Source organism: Bos indicus, chromosome 21 (assembly GCF_029378745.1).
Source record: "Bos indicus isolate NIAB-ARS_2022 breed Sahiwal x Tharparkar chromosome 21, NIAB-ARS_B.indTharparkar_mat_pri_1.0, whole genome shotgun sequence".
NCBI classification, from domain to species: domain Eukaryota; kingdom Metazoa; phylum Chordata; class Mammalia; order Artiodactyla; family Bovidae; genus Bos; species Bos indicus.
This window is the reverse complement of record NC_091780.1, coordinates 36277401-36286945: the sequence shown is the minus strand read 5'-3', so window position 1 is coordinate 36286945 and position 9545 is coordinate 36277401. Positions and strand designations below refer to the sequence as shown.

Genomic DNA, 9545 nt, shown 5'->3' with positions numbered 1-9545 from the left:
GATGCATGGGTAAGGATTTTAAAACTTTCATTCCTTTATCAGTCATCTGAGACAGTTTTAGTGGCTCGTTACCGGAAAGTATTTTAGGAAATCTCCCCCTATTTGATCACTGTTGCCAGTATTGTATAGCCTCTCTGGGGAGAAACGATCTTTTGATTTTGATTAAGTCTTTTTCTTCTAGAATGAGGATGAAGTGTTTTCTTCTTTGGAGCCGTGTCAGGTACCTTTGATAGGTAATAGAAACCAATAGCAGCTGGAGAAACTTAGGCCAAATTACTTTAAATGGCCTCCTGAGAAGGAAGTGTGGGCTTAAAATTGGAGAAGCCTGCTCTATATATGCCCATTGCAGGGTGCCAGGAAAAACACACTTAAAGTTGGAAACTTGCAATCGCTTTCATTAATTCATTTATTTCATAAATTCTTAGTGAGCTCTGCATGTCAGGGACTAGGATAGAAATAACAAGTCAATAGTGAGTCTCTGTCCTTAAAATACTCATAGTTCAGTTGTAGAGGAAGACGAATATATGGAATCTTTCTGAGTTTAATGGGTGGAAGGAAAGTGTTCATAGAAATCAACTGGTAATCATTCAGACCTTAGAAGTACACTTTCAGTAAATGCCTTAGCAAAGATCATGGCTTCATATTGATGACTTCAAGAATCAACAAATGCAGACCAGATCAGTTAATACAGAAAGAAAAAAAAAAAAAGCATATATTATAGAAAAGAAGAGTCAGGTTGGACTCTTATTCTCTTAGTCACATCATTTAAAATTTATGGTCATTTCCTTACTGTGAAGGTTTAGAGTTTCATTTAAGGATACACTATATATCTTACAAATTTAGTTTTTTTAAGTATGTCTATTGGAGTCTATACACTTTTATTTAAGATTGTTAAGCCATCTTCATAAAATTATTTTTGTCATCTTCACACAATGCCAAGTTAAAGAATCTTTTGGCTATTGTACATACAATACTGGAACCTGGTGAACAACTTTAACTAGTAAGATCAAAATTGTGGTTCCCAGTGGCACCATTTGCAGAATCCCATCTCACTTGGCCAAATATTGCTAAGGCAGGGACAGAACCACCATGGTTTTCCACTCTTAACAAGGTCTCTTCGTGGGAGATAAATGAAAGAGGATTCACAGGAGTGGAGGGAAAGCTAGGAGAAGATTCAAAATTTTCTAAAGTTTTAGGACCATTTATCGTGTTTTGCTGCTTCTCAGCAGAAGTAGCAATACTGATTCACCACAATGTGTGTTGTATGTCTCTTCCAAGATCTCTTTGTGTTCATCTTCATTCCTCCTACTGGCAACAGGAAGGAATTGATGAAATTTGTAGCTCCCTTTATATTCCATCTGTCCACAGAATCACCCCCAATAAGCCTACTATCTTAGTAAAATCATGTTTGTAGGAAAGTTTCCATTCGTTTCCACTATCTGTCCCTCTCCCTAACTGAATTTGGTCCCTAAATGCCCCATCGATATCCCTGCTTATTACTTTTTTTTTTTTAATCTCCAACCAAAACAATAAATGATGACTGGATAGGCTAAAACATGGGAGCTGGACAGTTACCTGCAAGTCATAATCCCTCTGTGCTACCTCCCTAACCTCAATTGATTTCATAGGATAATAACAACACGGAGAGCAGCCTGTGAAGGAAAAACAAGTTTCAAAAGACAAAGTTTACAAACAATAATAGTAATTAGTGTTTAACACTTACTTGATGCCAGCTGCTGTTCTGTTTGCTTTAGAATATTATAGCACTGAGCCTTAGCTTATTTAATTCACACATGCATTCCCAGTATGTAAAAGAGCTAAGATTTAGGCCTGGGTAGTCTGACCCTTGGAGAAGGCAATGGCAACCCAGTCCAGTACTCTTGCCTGGAAAATCCCATGGACAGAGGAGCCTGGTGGGCTGCTGTCTCTGGGGTCGCACAGAGTCAGACACGACTGAAGCGACTTAGCAGCAGCAGCAGCAGCAGCAGCAGTCTGACCCTAAAGCCATGTCCTTATACCTGGAGAGCAAGTTCTTTTTCATCCTACTGTCTACTTTCTCAAGCAACTCAAGGGGGGTGCAGAGTGGCAGCTTTAGCTTTAGATGAGGGGGTGCTTTTGAACCTCTTTCAGGGCTTTGAATCTGAATTAATTGATCATTTGATATTTATGAAGGAGTCAGTGCTGGTGAAAACAGGTTGTGTCTAGGAGATAGAAAGGGCTCTATTTTCTTAGTGCTGTGTTGACTAGATTACAGAGTTAACTATCTAATTGCCAATTTTAGAAAAAACAAAAACTCTGTGTCAGTTATGAAGTAGGTTGAAAATATGGAATAAGTGTGTATCCATCTCACCTTCCCTTCCAGATGCCACTGGATTTAGATGAGGAGCTCCTTGGAGACAGAGACTCACTCCCTGCTTGTCCAGGACCAGTTTATCAACACAAAATTAATTGTCTCTACACCTGTTCATTTCATGGGGAGACTGAAAATAAGAAGATAATCTCTGTAGACTTCCAAAGGTAAGATGCTGCTGAATGCTTGATTTTTTTTTCACAGAAAGTAATAAATGGAAGTGCCTAAAATTAATACACAGTTTTCAAAACAGAACCTTGGAGACACCTTTGATAAGCAGACGCTGACTTAACTGAAAACAAATACATGGGGCTTCCAAAGCTGAGAAACAAAAGCCTGGGTTTCTCTGCCCAGTTAAACAGTTACATTTCAAAAGAGGCAACCACAAATGGTAAAAAAAAATTTTTTTTCCTTTAAATCTATAGGGAAAAGACGTCTGATACTATCCTCAGCTTTTTGGTCTTTTGAGTTCATTTTCCAAATCTATACAATAAGACAGTGAGAATACAGTAGAAAAATGTATCCAGGAAGGAAATAAGTGCATTGGGGAATTGAATGAAAATGATAAAAATCACTCACATTTCTTTTTGTAATAATTAAATATGAAGTGGAGTGGAGAGTGGCAGATGAATTCTAATAGTAATTGAATTAGCACTTAGGAGTTATCTTATCTGCATTGCCACAATTCAAAAGTTCCACAGTTGTTTTCTCTCAGTCCGTATTATACTAATTACGCCTCTCATCCTTCCTGGTGTTGACAGAAGTAGTTAGTATGCATGGAGAGGCACCCAGCTCTCTTAAAGGGGTCTGGTCAGTACTGATTCCACATCCTCCTTGAAAATGCCATCTGCTTCTTTCCTACACAGCCATGGGGGACCCTTCCCTCCCGCTTTTGGAAAAAAGAACATATGTTTCTATTTGATATGATAGATGGTCAGGGAGAAGGGGCAGGCCCGGAAGTGCATCAGCATCCTCTTCCGGGACGCGCTCGGCTACCGCCGTCTAGCAAGTTTGTCTTGGTTTCTGTGTTTGAGAAAATCCTGAACTTCAGTTCTTGTCAACTCCATCTCCAAAAGTATCTGATTCTCTGAAAGTAAGTTCTCTCTTTTTTGTGTATCTTCGGGGATCCCAACTAGTACATGTTGTTCATGCAAGATACACTTGCTGATAACTTATTTGAACGTGGATGTTTGTTATCAAATTATTCCTCCTTTAATATTGTTTTAGTATGCAATATATTCATTTCATGGAGAGGAGAACATTATTAACCCATGCTTTCCAGTCAGTTTTAATTATTCTGCCTCTGATCATCATACTTTGTTTTGGTTGGGAAATATAATGAAAGGTGATTCTGACTATATAGAAGTTCTTTCCAATTTGACTATATGGAGAAGTATTTGTTTTGTTTCAGCAGTATCTAGTTGGAAGGCTGAATTTGAGGAGTGGGAATTTTGCTTGGTAGAATCTTTCTCTCTTACTGTTCTACTGTAATAGTTACAGCAAAAAAAAAAAAAAAAGAGGGGGTATTAACTACATTTAACCTAAGGCTTCCTCTTAGTATCTTCTGCTTTTGTTAGGTCCATACCATTTCTGTCCTTTATTGTGCCCATCATTGCATGGAATGTTCTCTTGATATCTCTTAATTTCTTGAAGAGATCTCTAGTCTTTCCCATTCTGTTGTTGTCCTCTATTTCTTTGCATTGATTACTTAGGAAGGCTTTCTTATCTCTCCTTGCTCTTCTTTGGAACTCTGCATTCAAATGGGTATATCTTTCCTTTTCTCCTTTGCCTTTAGGTTCTTTTCTCAGCTATTTGTAAGGCTGCCTCAGACGACCATTTTGCCTTTTTGCATTTGTTTTTTCTTGAGTATGGTCCTGATCACTGCCTCCTTTACAATGTTAGGAACCTCCATCCATAGTTCTTCAGGCACTCTGTCTTTGCCGGTGGACCACGTTGTGTCAGAACACTCCACCATTACCCACTGTCTGGGTGCTGGGTGGCCCTACACAGCATGGCTCATAGTTTCATTGGATTAGACAAGGCTGTGGTCTAATCAGTTTGATTCAGTTCACTTCAGTACAGTCACTAAGTCGTGTCCGACCTTTGCGACCCCATGAACCACAGCACGCCAGGCCTCCCTGTCCATCACCAACTCCCGGAGTTTACCCAAACCTATGTCCATTGCAGAGAAGGCAATGGCAACCCACTTCAGTACTCTTGCCTGGAAAATCCCATGGATGGAGGAGCCTGGTAGGCTGCAGTCCATGGGGTCGCTAAGTTGGGCACAACTGAGCGACTTCACTTTCATTTTTCACTTTCATGCTTTGGAGAAGGAAATGGCAACCCACTCCAGTGTTCTTGCCTGGAGAATCCAGGGACGGGGGAGCCTGGTGGGCTGCTGTCTGTGGGGTCGCACATAGTTGGACATGACTGAAGCGACTTTGCAGCAGCAGCAGCAGCAGCATGTCAATTGAGTCGGTGATGCCATCCAACCACCTCATCCTCTGTCGTTCCCTTCTCCTCCTGCCGTCAATCTTTCCCAGCATCAGGGTCTTTTCCAGTTCTTAACTGTTGCTTCCTGACCTGCATACAGGTTTCTCAAGAGGCGGGTAAAGTGGTCTTTTATTCCCATCTCTTTCAGAATTTTCCACAGTTTATTGTGATCCACACAGTCAAAGGCTTTGGCATAGTCAATAAAACAGAAATCGATGTTTTTCTGGAACTCTCTTGCTTTTTCCATGATCCAGCAGATGTTGACAATTTGATCTCTGTTCCTCTGCCTTTTCTAAAACCAGCTTGAATATCTGGAAGTTCCTGGTTCATGTATTGCTGAAGCCTGGCTTGGAGAATTTTGAGCATTACTTTACTAGCATGTGAGATGAGTGCAATTGTGCAGTAGTTGGAGCATTCTTTGGCATTGCCTTTCTTAGAGATTGGAATGAAAACTGACCTTTTCCAGTCCTGAGGCCACTGCTGAGTTTTCCAAATTTGCTGACGTATTGAGTGCAGCACTTTCACAGCATCATCTTCCGGGATTTGAAATAGCTTAACTGGAATTCCATCACCTCCACTAGCTTTGTTCGTAGTGATGCTTCCTAAGGCCAACTTGACTTCAGACTCCAGGATGTCTGGCTCTAGATGAGTGTGAGTGATCACATCATTGTGATTATCTGGGTTGTGAAGATCTTTTTTGTACAGTTCTTCTGTGTATTCTTGCCACATCTTCTTTATATCTTCTGCTTCTGTTAGGTCCCTACTGTTTCTGTCCTTTATTGAGCTCATCTTTGCATGAAATGTTGCCTTGGTATCTCATTTTCTTGAAGAGATCTCTAATCTTTCCCATTCTATTGTTTTCCTCTCTTTCTTTGCATTGACCACTGAGGAAGGCTTTCTCATCTCTCCTTGCTGTTCTTTGGAACTCTGCATTCAAATGGGTATATCTTTCCTTTTCTCCTTTGCTTTTCACTTCTCTTCTTTTCACAGCTATTTGTAAGGCCTCCTCAGACAGCCATTTTGCTTTTTTGCATTTCTTTTTCTTGGGGATCGTCTTGATTCCTGTCTCCAATACAATGTCATGAACCTCTGTCCATAGTTCATCAGGCACTCTGTCTATCAGATCTAGTCCCTTAAATCTATTTCTCACTTCCACTGTATAGTCATAAGGGATTTAATTTAGGTCAGTTTGATTAGTTTTCTGTGATGGTGGTTTTCTTTCTCTCTGTCCTCTGATAAGGGATAAGGATAAGAGGCTTAAGGAGGCTTCCTGATGGCAGAGACTGACTGAGCAGGGAAACTGGGTCTTGTTCTGATGGGTGGGGCCATGCTCCCTAAATCTTTAATCCAAGTGTACTGGAGTGGGTTGCTATTTTCTACTCCAGGGGTTCTTCCAGACCCAGGGATTGAACCCTCATTTTCTGCAGTGGTGGGCGGATTCTTTACCTCTGCTCCACTTGGGAAGCCCCATCTATATCACTGCAACTAGTTTACTCCAAAAGTCATTCTCTGCCATTGTAATTTGACTCATAAATCGTTCTGTCTTGTCTATTACCCTTAGTTTCTGGCCAGACTGAGATTCAATCAAGAATAGATTTTCAGTCTCCATTGAGACCCCAAACTTGATTTTCACATTCTGATCTACCAAAATGTAAACCAGACTGAGAGACAATGCCTACACCCTGCCATTCAATAAAATGGATATTGGAGATAACAAGACTTTTTAGAATGAGAAGCACTAATTTCAAAGTATACTTACTTTTTAATCTTTAAAATATTTCTTGGTATTTTAAAATGGTTCCAAAATAAGATATAAGATGTCAGTTTTGGCAATCTTTGTTAGAAGGGCTAACCTGCCATAAAGTAAAAATATGATCCTGAATTACTTGATTAGATCATCTGTATTTATCAAATTCATTACTTACTAAATCTACCTTCTTGCCTAGACTTGATGGACAAGGCAGTAAGTGTACAGGCTTCAGAAAGAACAAAACTGTAAATGTTGTAACAGAATGAAAGATTTAACACCAAACAGTGTGATTAACTAATGGAGCTGCGTTGCAAATGGCAGTGCAACAGGAAAATCTTTGCAATATTGTGAGAAAAAAAAATTAAGATGGGTAAAATGTATTAAATTCTACAAATGAGAAGGAAAAAAGTTGCAAGGAAGAAAACTTAAATTCTAGTGCAGGAAAATCAGCTTAGAGAAAATTGAAAATGCATGTAATAAAACTAATTCAAGCAGGATATTAATCTTGTGTAAAAAAGATAAAAGCATGTTAAAGCCTGATTGTAAAATATTAATGTGCTAAACCATCATAAAACTTCACATATGCCCTTTAGCGATAGTATTGTTCATGATGATAAAAACTTATTTGCAAATTCTTCTTTTATGAAGTCTGGAAACAGAAAATCTGAAAAACGACTAATGTAGACATCTATGGTGTGTAAAAGACAGGAAATGGTGAAGGTTAATGAGGTTCAGGGTAACTGGTCTCTTGACATTTAGTTATGTGACCATATCAAGGACCCTCTGCAGTCTGTGAGTGTGATGATTCCATGTAATAGAGTTTGCACCCTAATAAACTTGGGGTATTCTTAACTCTATTCCTGGTATACTGATGGCCCAGAATGCTCTTGGAATTATATTTACCTTGGTTCACTATAAACTATAAGGCACCTACATCCCTAGACTTTATCTTTCCACTGAAGCTCTATTTATGGAAAGCAAAGAGAATATGTATCCATCCTTATTTTGCTTTTGTGTTATTTTATTACTGGTTTTAAATTGCAGGGCTAGATTTGCTGAAATTCTGTGATAGCTCAGGGCATTGTTTTTGTGTAATAGAGATAGCATTGTATAGCAGGAAGAACTGAACTAGATGGTGAAATTGACTTGACCTGTATGTTTATACCACTTACAATAGGATATTGATTAGTTTATCAAACTTCTCTGGGTCATGCATGCTTCATAAGAAAAATTCATAAACACACAAATAGGAATAATAAGTAATAATTTGAAGTCACTCAGTTGTGTCTGACTCTTTGTGACCCCATGGACTGTAGCTTGCCAGGCGCCTCTGTCCATGGGATTTTCCAGGCAAGAGTACTGGAATGGGTTGCCATTTCCTTCTCCAGGGGATCTTCCGGACCCAGGGATTGAACCCAGGTTTCCTGCATTACAACGAGACTCTTTGCCATCTGAGCTACCAGGGAAGCTGCCTCTAAAATTTCTGTCATGCTTCATGTGCTCAAATGTAATAAAATGTATTAAAATGTTTTCTATTACTACGGTTTTCTCTGCTTAGAAAGTTCTACTGTCTGAGCTCCCACACATTTCAAGATTCATTCATCCATTTTTATGTAACTGGAATATTTCCCTTCTTCCCCTATATTTAAGCAAATTCTGTTTATGTCTTGAGGTCCAGACTACATCCTACTTCCTCTATGAAGCATTTTCTAACTGCTCTATTACACAGTGATCAATCTCTGGACTATGTTCCTTCTCTGAACTTATGTTATAATTAATGCCTTTCCTTTTCTGGTTGAACCATGTTTTGTTTCCCCCTTGATAGTGGGAACAATGACTTGTACTTCTCTTGTATCTCACCTTCCTCACAACCCCCTAAAAATATTTAGTATGTTACTACAGTCTATACTCTCTTATATATTAATAATTAAGAGATAATCCTTAATAAATCATGGTTAGCATGAATAAGCTTAAGACAGGCTCCTGTGGTCATGTCACACTGAATACTATTTGGATTAAACCACCAATAAATAGAAGCATTTATAATATATTATTTCTAGATTAGGTGAAGAAGCACCTTGGACGTGATAGATCAATAGATAGAAAAAACTCCAGACAATTAAATGAAGTTTACTTTTATCATTTTTAAGACTTTTCAAACACTGTTGACTTTGGGAAAACATAAGCATATATTGGCAGTGATTTAGTTCTCCATTTGACATCATAGATCCATATTTTGTTTCTTCTTATTTAGGATGTATGTTTTCAGATACCATGAAATTTAAATAATCTGATTATGTTTTGCAGACCTCTTTTTTTTTTTTTTTTTTTAAGGAGTGTTTATTAGCAGAAGGCATTAGGAGCTGCATTAGTGTTCTCCAGAGAAACAAAACCAATAGGATAGATCAGATAAATAATAGATAGGGGATGACAGATAGGCAGATAATTGGTGATAAGAGGAGATTTATTAGAGAATTGACTTACTCAGTTATGGAAGCATAGATGTCCCAAGATCTGCTGTCTGTAAGCTGGAGACCCTGAAAAATTGCTAGTGTAATTCAACCTGCGCCTCAAGGTCCGAGAACCAAAGCAGTCAGTGTCCAAGGGCAGGAGATGTCTCAGCTCAGAAGGAGCACATTTACCCTTCTCACGTTTTGGTTCTATTCAAGCCCTTAGTGGATTGGATGATGCCTGCCCACATTGGTGAAGTCCATCTGCTTTATTCAGTCTCTACTACTCAATTTAAATGTTAATCTTTTCAAAGGACACACTGGAAATAATATTTTACCAGCTATCTGGGTGTTCCTTAGCCCAGCGAAATTGATCCTTAAAATTAACCATCACAGTAGCCATGTTGATCACAGGAAGAGACCTTGTAAGTCTGTGACACCAGTTAAAAACGTCAGATTTTTGTAGAATGAAGTGTATTTAGCACTTAATTGTATGTTGTTT

At 38.8% G+C, this 9545-nt stretch overlaps 1 long non-coding RNA gene across 4 annotated transcripts in view; it reads left to right on the top strand.

The window, feature by feature from the left end:
• The first annotated feature begins 3327 nt into the window (after nt 1–3327).
• The window catches only part of LOC139178222 (uncharacterized), a 381844-nt gene continuing 375626 nt past the window's right edge, over nt 3328–9545 (top strand). For all 4 annotated transcript variants that reach the window (XR_011562645.1, XR_011562643.1, XR_011562646.1 and 1 more), the window contains exon 1: nt 3328–3443. This is a non-coding gene — a long non-coding RNA (uncharacterized lncRNA). The remainder of the gene's footprint in view (nt 3444–9545) is intronic.